This window comes from Aegilops tauschii, chromosome 3 (genome assembly GCF_002575655.3).
Source record: "Aegilops tauschii subsp. strangulata cultivar AL8/78 chromosome 3, Aet v6.0, whole genome shotgun sequence".
In the NCBI taxonomy this organism is placed as follows: Eukaryota; Viridiplantae; Streptophyta; class Magnoliopsida; order Poales; family Poaceae; genus Aegilops; species Aegilops tauschii.
This window is the reverse complement of record NC_053037.3, coordinates 193231019-193240765: the sequence shown is the minus strand read 5'-3', so window position 1 is coordinate 193240765 and position 9747 is coordinate 193231019.

Sequence of the window (9747 nt, the reverse complement as noted above, 5' to 3'; positions counted from 1 at the left end):
CTTTGAGGGGGCTCCTACCGGAAAATGTTCGAGTAGCCATTGTGAAGCTATGTGCATTCCTCAATGCAATCTCTCATAAGGTAATCAATCCAGAAGATCTACCAGGGTTACAGAACGATGTGGTCCAATGCCTTGTCAGTTTCGAGTTGGTGTTCCCACCATCCTTCTTCGATATTATGATGCACCTCCTGGTCCACCTAGTCGAAGAGATTTCCATTCTCGGTCCTGTATTTCTACACAATATGTTCCCCTTTGAGAGGTTCATGGGAGTATTAAAGAAATATGTTCGTAACCGTGCTAGGCCAGAAGGAAGCATCGTCAAGGGCTATGGAAATGAGGAGGTAATTGAGTTCTGTATTGACTATGTTCCTGACCTTAAGACGATTGGTATTCCTCAATCGCGACACGAGGGGAGACTAAGTGGAAAAGGCAAGATCGGAAGGAAATCCACGATATGTATGGACGGTCATTCCATGACTGAAGCACACCACATAGTTCTGCAAAATTCCAGCTTTGTGGCTCCGTACTTCGAGCAACACAAGAATATTTTACGCTCGGACAACCCGGGGAAGCCTGAATCCTGGATTAGAAAGGCCCACATGGAGACTTTCGGCAGTTGGTTGCGAAAACATTTAATGAATGACAATGATGTTGGAGATCAGCTGTACATGTTGGCCAAGAAACCATCTTCGACTATAACGATTTTCCAAGGGTACGAGATAAATGGGAATACATTTTACACCATCGCCCAAGATAAAAAGAGCACCAACCAAAACGGTGGTGTCCGCTTTGATGCAGCAACCGAGAATGGGCGAAAGGTCACATATTATGGTTACATAGAGGAGATATGGGAACTTGACTATGGACCCTCCTTTAAGGTCCCTTTGTTCCGGTGCAAATGGTTCAAGCTAACAGGAGGTGGGGTAAAGGTGCACGAGCAATACGGAATGACAATGGTGGATTTCAACAATCTTGGTTACCTTGACGAACCATTCGTCCTTGCCAAAGATGTCGCTCAGGTTTTTTATTTGAAGGACATGAGTAGCAAACCGAGGAAACGGAAAGATAAGAAAACAATCAGTACATCATGCGATGATCCAAACCGCCACATTGTTCTTTCAGGGAAAAGAAACATCGTGGGAGTGGAGGACAAGACAGACATGTCAGAAGATTATAATATGTTTGGTGAAATTCCGCCCTTCAAAGTGAACACTGACCCAAGCATTAAGTTAAATGATGAGGATGCTCCATGGATACGGCACAATCGTAAGCAAGCAGGGACACAAGGGAAGAATTGATGTGTAATAATTTATTGTACCAAACTTTGTATTTGGTCGATGAACTGAATGATGTATCAAACCTTTTGTCAAACCTTCAAGGGATTTTAAAATGAATTAGTTTTATTTTTCTGATTTTTTTGATATATAATTGTATTTTTAAGATTTTAAAATGAATTAGTTTTATTTTTCTGATTTTTTGATATATTATTTGTATTTTTAAGAATTTAAAATGAATTAGTTTTATTTTCTGATTTTTTTGATATATAATTGTATTTTTAAGATTTTAAAATGAATTAGAAACAAAATAATATAAACTTTAATAAAATATATAAGTACAAACAAAATAAAATAAATTTTAATAACATAAATAAAATTGATTCAACTAAAATTATCGAAGTATTTTCTGTTCAAAATCATTGAAAGCTAAAAGAATTTTCATAAAGAACTTTTTTTGTTAGAAACTTTAATAGCAAAAATAATTATCATAAAGTAAAATAAATAAGTAATTAGAAACAAAATAAAATAAAATAAATAAGTTTTTTGTTGTAAGTAGAAACAAAACAAAATAAATAAAGCAAAAAAGAAAACAAAAAACAGGCAAAAAATAAAAAATATGCCACCTACTGGGCCACCACGGCCTGAATACGACTAGAAACCCATCAATGGGCTAGGATTCAGGCCCGCAGAAGGCCCAGTAGGCCCACAGGCACATAGTGACAGAATAGGCCCGTAAGCCTGCATTTGAGAGGAGCTCGAAGTGGTCAGCGCAGCCGCGCTTATAAACCACTGTCGAAGCCTCTCGGCTAGCGAGGTGGGACTAAACATCCCACCGCACCGCGCCAGTTCCAGCACAATGCCTTTAGTCCCGGTTGGGGAGGCGGACCGCGACTAAAGGGTACCCTTTAGTCGCGGTTGTTGTCCCCAACCGCGACTGAAGGGTCTTTCTGCGCGGGAACGAAAGCGGCGCCAAAACCCTTTAGTCCCGGTTGGGGAGGCGGACCGCGACTAAAGGTACCCTTTAGTCGCGGTTGGTGTGGCCAACCGCGACTAAAGGGTACCTTTAGTCGCGGTCCGCCTCCCCAACCGGGACTAAAGGTACGTCTATATATACTGCACTTAGCAGTTTCGCCACTTCCCATTCTCCTCTCTCTCGACGCCGAAGCCCTGCCCCGACGCCGATCGACGCCGAAGCCCTGCCCCGACGCCGACGCCGACGCCGAAGCCCTGCCCCGACGCCGACGCCGACGCCGAAGCCCTGCGCGCCGCCGCCCCCGTCCCCAGTGAGCGCCGCCGCCGCCCGTGCCCTGCCCTTGCCCGCCGCAGCCCCTGCCCTTGCCCGCGCGCCGCGCGCCGCCCGCCGCCCGCTGCCCTTGCCTGCCGTCCTCCGCGCGCCGGCAGAAGAAGAAGAAGGAAGGAGAAAAAGGAAGAAGAAGAAGAAGAAAGAAAAAGGAAAAAGGAAGAAGAAGAAAGAAGGAAGAAGAAAACAAAAGAAAAACAGAAGAAAAACAAGAAAAAGGAAGGAAAAAGGAAAAAGGAAGAAAACAAAAGAAAACAAAAGAAGAAAGAAAAAAGAAAACAAAAGAAAACACAAGAAAAACAAACAGAAGAAAAAAACAGAAGAAAAAAGGAAAAAGGAAAAAAGGAAGAAAAAACAGAAGAAAAACAAAAGAAAACAGAAGAAAAAGGAAGAAGAAAAAAAGAAGAAAGAAAAAGGAAGAAAAAAAAAAGAAAGAAGAAAGAAAGAAGAAAAAGGAAGAAGAAAAAAAGGAAGAAGAAAAAAAGAAAGAAGAAAGAAAGAAGAAAGAAAAAGGAAGAAGAAAAAAAGAAGAAAGAAAAAGGAAGAAGAAAAAAAGAAAGAAGAAAGAAAGAAGAAAAAGGAAGAAGAAAAAAAGGAAGAAGAAAAAAAGAAAGAAGAAAGAAAAATTAAGAAAAAAAAAAGAAGAAAGAAAAAGGAAGAAGAAAAAAAGAAAGAAGAAAGAAAGAAGAAAAAGGAAGAAGAAAAAAAGGAAGAAGAAAAAAAGAAAGAAGAAAGAAAGAAGAAAGAAAAAGGAAGAAGAAAAAAAAGAAGAAAGAAAAAGGAAGAAGAAAAAAAGAAGAAAGAAAAAGGAAGAAGAAAAAAAGAAAGAAGAAAGAAAGAAGAAAAAGGAAGAAGAAAAAAAAAAAGAAGAAAAAAAGAAAGAAGAAAGAAAGAAGAAAAAGGAAGAAGAAAAAAAGGAAGAAGAAAAAAAGAAAGAAGATAGAAAAAGGAAGAAGAAAGAAAGAAGAAAAAGGAAGAAGAAAAAAAAGGAAGAAGAAAAAAAGAAAGAAGAAAGAAAGAAGAAAAAGGAAGAAGAAAAAAAGGAAGAAGAAAAAAAGAAAGAAGAAAGAAAGAAGAAAAAGGAAGAAGAAAAAAAGGAAGAAGAAAAAAAGAAAGAAGAAAGAAAAAGGAAGAAGAAAAAAAGAAGAAAGAAAAAGGAAGAAGAAAAAAATGAAAACCAAATGAAAACCAAAAGAAAGAAGAAAGAAAAAGGAAGAAGAAAAAAAGAAGAAGAAAGGAAGAAGAAAGGAAGAAGAAGAAAGAAAGAAAAAAGAAAAAGGAAGAAGAAGAAAGGAAGAAGAAAGGAAGAAGAAGAAAAAAAGAAGAAAAAAGGAAGAAGAAAGAAACCAAATGAAAACCAAAAAGAAAAACAAAGTAAACAAAACAAAATACTTGGCAGTGCTCAATAATCTTATTTTTTAATTCCTCCTCCTCTATGTCCCCTTAATCTTATTTTTTAATTCCTTTATACTTAAAGAATTTTTACTACATGCAATGACATATGGCGGACGATAGAGCCGAGCCGCTTAGGTGTCCGGAGGCTGAACGTTATTTAATGGGCATCATCAACAACGAGATTCCTTATGTGCTGGGCTCAGAATATGAGCAACAAGAGGATGTAGTCTCTTCTTTTCTGAACCTTGACGGTGGAACAGAGATTGTCGATGATCAAGAAGGTGAAGGAACGGACATTGTCGACGGAGGTCAACCGTCAACAAACGACGATTTCGAATTGCAAGTAGCAACCACCTCCGGCGAGGTATATATATACATTGAGCCTCTCGTGATACAAACTTACTGAAATGTGAATACATATGTATTAACGCGCGCGACTCTCTTTCTTTTTTTAGCCCTCCGGATCGAGTACGACAAAGCGTGGCAAATCCAAGGCGATGAAAACAGGAGAAACATATGCCATTGAGTTTGTCAGTGAAACCGGCAAGCCCCTACAGCACACCTCAAAGTTTATCAACCAATGCGGAGTCGTTGTTAGAGACAACGTCCCGATCACCGTCCAGGAATGGAAGGAGCCAAAGAAGGCACGTCTTGGTTTCAGTTTTGTCGACAAGAGAACGAAAAAGGATTGCTAGAGAAAGCTTATGGAACATTTCATTCTACCTCCGGAATACAACAAAGTCGATGAATTTGGTAACGAGGTTCCGGGTGGACGTCAGAGGAGGAGGCTAGTTAAAGAGTTCGCTCTTCAGAAGATGGGCGAAGCATTCCGGAACTTCAAGAAAAATTTAACCCGTGACTATGTCAACAAGGGCAAGACTCCGGATTTCAATGGACAACATGAGAAACTGAAAGATGATTGGCCAGAATTTGTGAGGCAAAAGCAATCGGAGCATTTCAAGGAAATATCGAAAAAAATAAGGATAATGCGAGTAAGAAAAAGTTCCATCATATTATGGGGCCAGGAGGATATCGCCTTTCGGAGCCTAGGTGGCAGAAGATGGAGGAGGACCTGAGGGTGCGAGGAATCCCTCTAGGTACAGAGGGATGGGACCCAAGGGCCAAAAGCTGGTGGTACGGGCATGGGGGATCGCTAGACCCGGAGACAGGGGTGTGTGTTCACCGGCAGAGACAGTTTGCTCCCACCCAAGCCCTTATTGACGCAATGACCCAAGCTCAAGAGGGCTTGATCAAGTTCAACAGAGAGAAAGACGCACTGACAACAGCCCTCGGGAATGATGAACACGGAGGACGTGTACGAGGCAAAGGCAAAGTTCCGTGGAAAGTAGGGTTTTCCCAGGACAATGACCCGTACTGTTACAGAAGCCGTAAGAGAAAGACAGACCGGGATGCAGATCTTATGAAGAAGTTTGCATCGGAACTCCATGAGTTGAAGCAGACCGTGCATGAACTAGTGAAAGAAAAATCGGCTGCAGGGCCGCATGAAGATCATGAAGCGGATCGCGGAAGCCAGCAGCGGAGAAGCAGCGTGGCTTCCACGGATGCCCCGCCTGGTGCTAGTGCACCGATGATCGAGATTTGTGCACCGGAGCCTCACTACCCCGTGGATGATGTAAAGGAGATGAAAGAATGTGATCTGCATTATCCCGTGGGGAACGTTTCCACGAAGGTAGCTAGCGGCAGTGCTTTACCCTATACACCTGGAGCACTCCACCACAACAACCCCATTGCATATGGCTATGCTCGTGTCACGGTGGAAGACATAGTCCAAGGGTTTGAGGACCTGGAGATTGACAAACCTACACCCGAAGGGGAGAGAAGACTTGGAGATGTCAAGCGCCAGTTCATTCTATGGAAAAAGAAGTACATAGTGTTTCCAGGCGAGGCGCCAAGGCTAGCAAGTCCACCCCCCTCCGATGGTGGTGGTGGTGGTGGTGGCGGTGGTGGCGGTGGTGGTGGTCGTGGTGGTTCACCTACACCTCCTTCACGCCATTCGATGCCGTCCCCCGATCCACAACCTCCGGTGGGTACGACGCCTCCCAATCCTCCTCCGGCGGGTACGACGCCCCCCAATCCACCTCCGGCGAAGAAGCAGAAGCAGGCGGACAGCAAGGAAACCCGCTCCTGGACTATTAACCCGGACCCTTATGTACCTAAGACCACAAGGGTACCGGAGCCATCACTGAAGCCTCTCCTCCCAAGGCCTGGGGAACTTAGTGAAGCTGAAACCAAATTGGCCGCGTCTGCTGATTATGAGAAATGGAAGGCGGATATGAAGGCGAAAAAAGAGCCTGAGCCCAAGCAAGTATTCACTGAGAAGCAAAAGAAGTGGGCTAAGGATTTTTTGACGACACCGTCCCAAGCCGAGCTGAATATGCCTGACGACTATGGACATGAACTTCGTAGGCAAGCAAAAATATTGAAGGAGGAGAAAGAAGAAAGTAAAAAAAGCGGGAAACAAGTTGACCAGCTCGGGATGCAGAAGAAACAATCGATCCCCCCGCTCATAGTGAAAGCCGGTCCGGAAGAGGACCTCGAGATCATAGCAGCTGCGGCAGCACTTGGATTGACTGTAGTGAGTGCCATGAAACAAGCGTCCGAGATGGGTTTGACTCTTCATGCCTTCTTAGGCCTTGAGGATGCGCCAGTATGTGAGATAGCATTACAATATGTGCGGAATGGGCCTCTCGTCGAGCCTGCGCGGGAAAAGAGTCTACCACCACAAATGCGAAATCTGCTACGTTGGTACAAGCAATTCATAACATGGGCCGACAAAGAATATGTTTATGCGGATGTTACAGATGAGCATCACACCAAACAATACTCTGTAGAAGTTCATATGAGTGAATTGTTCCAGCTGTTCAATCTGCGCGACCTCGACAAATCTATGCTGAGTTGCTACGTTCTGTAAGTGATTTATTTCTACCTCATCTCGTTCTTCATTGCCTGCACTATATATATATATATATTGTCCTAACTATATTGTTGCGTACGCTATTATGCAGATTGAAGATTTGGGAATGCAAAATAAGAAACATCCATGATGTTGGGTTCATTGACCCACATATCGTTAATGGACATGTGTTACAACATCACCCCGAAGACGTGGAGAAAGACTTGTACAAGTTTCTTAGAAAGCATCAACTCAAAAGTCATATTCTATTTCCTTACCATTTTGGGTGAGTGTTTCTCTCTTGTGCCCATTCTCTTTTGTTTACTCCATGCATGGTATGTCTAATCGATGAGTTATGCATGACTGTGCATGTAACGTGTCCGCAGGTTCCACTGGATTCTGCTAAATATTGAACTTCACACCTCCAGAGTTCTAATCATGGACTCTATGGATTCGGATCCAAAGCGTTGGGCCGACATGAGAAAAATGCTGCAAAAGTAATTATTTTCAATCATTTGAGCTCTATATCGATCGGTCTCTTTCGTTCATTTCCTAATATCAAGTAACTAATAACTCCCTTGTTCATTTAATTTTCTTTGCCCTGTAGGGTTTGGAGACGGTTCTCAAAAGAAATTGTCGGTGAATTCAAACATGAGCTAGATTTCAGAAGGTTAGTTAATGTGGATAAGCAGCCACCGGGGACCAATCTATGTGGATACTATGTTTGTGAGAACATCCGGAGACACACCTCTGAGCGGAAGGCATCGGATAGCGTGCGGAACGCGACGGATAACTTGCGGAGGAGGCTTAGTCCAGAAGCTCGCTTCTGACCAATTCAAGAAGAATTAGCAGGATTTTTCATGAGGGAAGTCATCAATCCTAAAGGAGAACACTATACCGAGGACGAAGAAATTTATATGCATACCCGAGATTGAAACTTGTTCGAAGTTGTATATGGTCATCCATCCTAATTGTGTATGGAAACTTGTTCGAAGTTGTATATGGTCACCCGAGATTGAATATATATTATATATTCCTCTTGAATTCTTCTTGTTTGAAATTTCATATGCATGTATATAGTAGCGTAGAATATGTGTACTGAAACTTTATCAAAATTAAAATAAAACACAAAATAAAATATAAAAGAAATAAAACACTCCAAACTAAAAAGAAACCAGGTTTAGGGGGGCTAAAACCCTAAACCTGCGGAGGAGGCCTTTAGTCCCGGTTGGCCACGAGAACCGGGACTAAAGGTCCTCCGCCCCGACGGACCACTGGCGCCCACGTGGACGGGCCTTTAGTCCCGGTCAGCCACAAGAACCGGGACTAAAGCCTTTAGTCGCGGTCCGTAAGAGGCGCGACTAAAGGGGGGGTCTTTAGTCGCGCATATTTAGTCCCGGTTGCACAGCCGGGACTAAAGGCTGTTGCGAACCGGGACTAAAGGGCTTTTTTCTACCAGTGGTTGTGAAGGCACGAGTTTTGGCAGCGTGATATCTGAAGTTTCGGGATATAACAAGGCGCGGGTTGAATTTTAGGGACAAGCCTAACGTGTAATATTGTACTTGTACGTACCAAATCAATTCGCACTTCCCTCAACGAAAAAAACGGAAAAAATAAAACTATTCACACCACACAAAGAGAGTCTTGTCCCGTTTTACTATACAAATGCTTTTCAAAGCTATGAATCCATGTTATGTCCAATTAAATTTTTTCACTGGCTGTATAATGCATGTAACCTACTCATACCAACATTTTAGTGCATTCCAAATGTCTATACTACCGCTGCAATTCGAACTAAATTTGAATTCGTTTCTCTATTTGAATAAGAATCTACAATCATGATTGTGGCCAACTTCAACCATCATTCGTGTATTACCTTAACAACACACCACATGATTGCTATAGAGATAGATATGAACTATGTGTACTATATGAACTCGAATTCAATTTTTTGAATACACTTGATGTTGATTCCAAATAATAGTACATTTGATGTACTAACTAAATATTCATAATCTAAACCATGTTCCATACGTACACCGTGTTTATCACACAAAGTATAGCGCGCCGCCCCCTACATTATGACAAGTATTTAGCCCTGAGCTACAAAAGCCACACATTATCCCAAATTATAATCAATGTTCTACATTATGATATCTTCTTCAAGTATTTGTATCCACTTTTTTATAATGAATTATGATCTCTGTTCATTTTTTACACCTTCACGATCCTCTTCTCTTTGTAGCTAGCTAGCGCTAGCTTTCTATCGTGCATGCACACGCCCGCCCCCCTCTCACCCTCCCTCAGCGTCCCCTCCATCGCGCATATCGTTATTTCTCTTTAGGTCGTTCACCCACGGTGTGTGTAGGCCCCCCTGACTCCTTCTTTCCGGCACACACCGGTCGATATGCCTCTCTAGCCAAGTGTGCCTACCACAAACACACACTTCCCCTCTTCTCTTCTCACCGTCCATGCCCCCCTATGTCCAATACGGTTCCACGCAGGTGCACACTCCCACCCCTCTTTCCATTGATCTCATACTCGCACACTCCCCCCCCTCGACATAGTAGGCCTCTCGCTCCACCTCCTAGCTGCACCCCTCTCCCTCTGTCTGTCTCTCCGGACCTTATTTGCTTCTAACACATGCATGCATGTATACGTACTGATCTCCCTACATATAGCTAGGTCAACTATAATTCTTTTTCCCCACGCACCGATAGACTTACCTCACTAGTTATGTATCTCCCTTTCTCGAACACACGACGGTTGATCTTCCTATGTAGTTACGTATGCTTACCACAACCATATCGTCCCCCCTCATCATCCTTGCATACCTCCTGACCCGTCTCTCACACGCACGG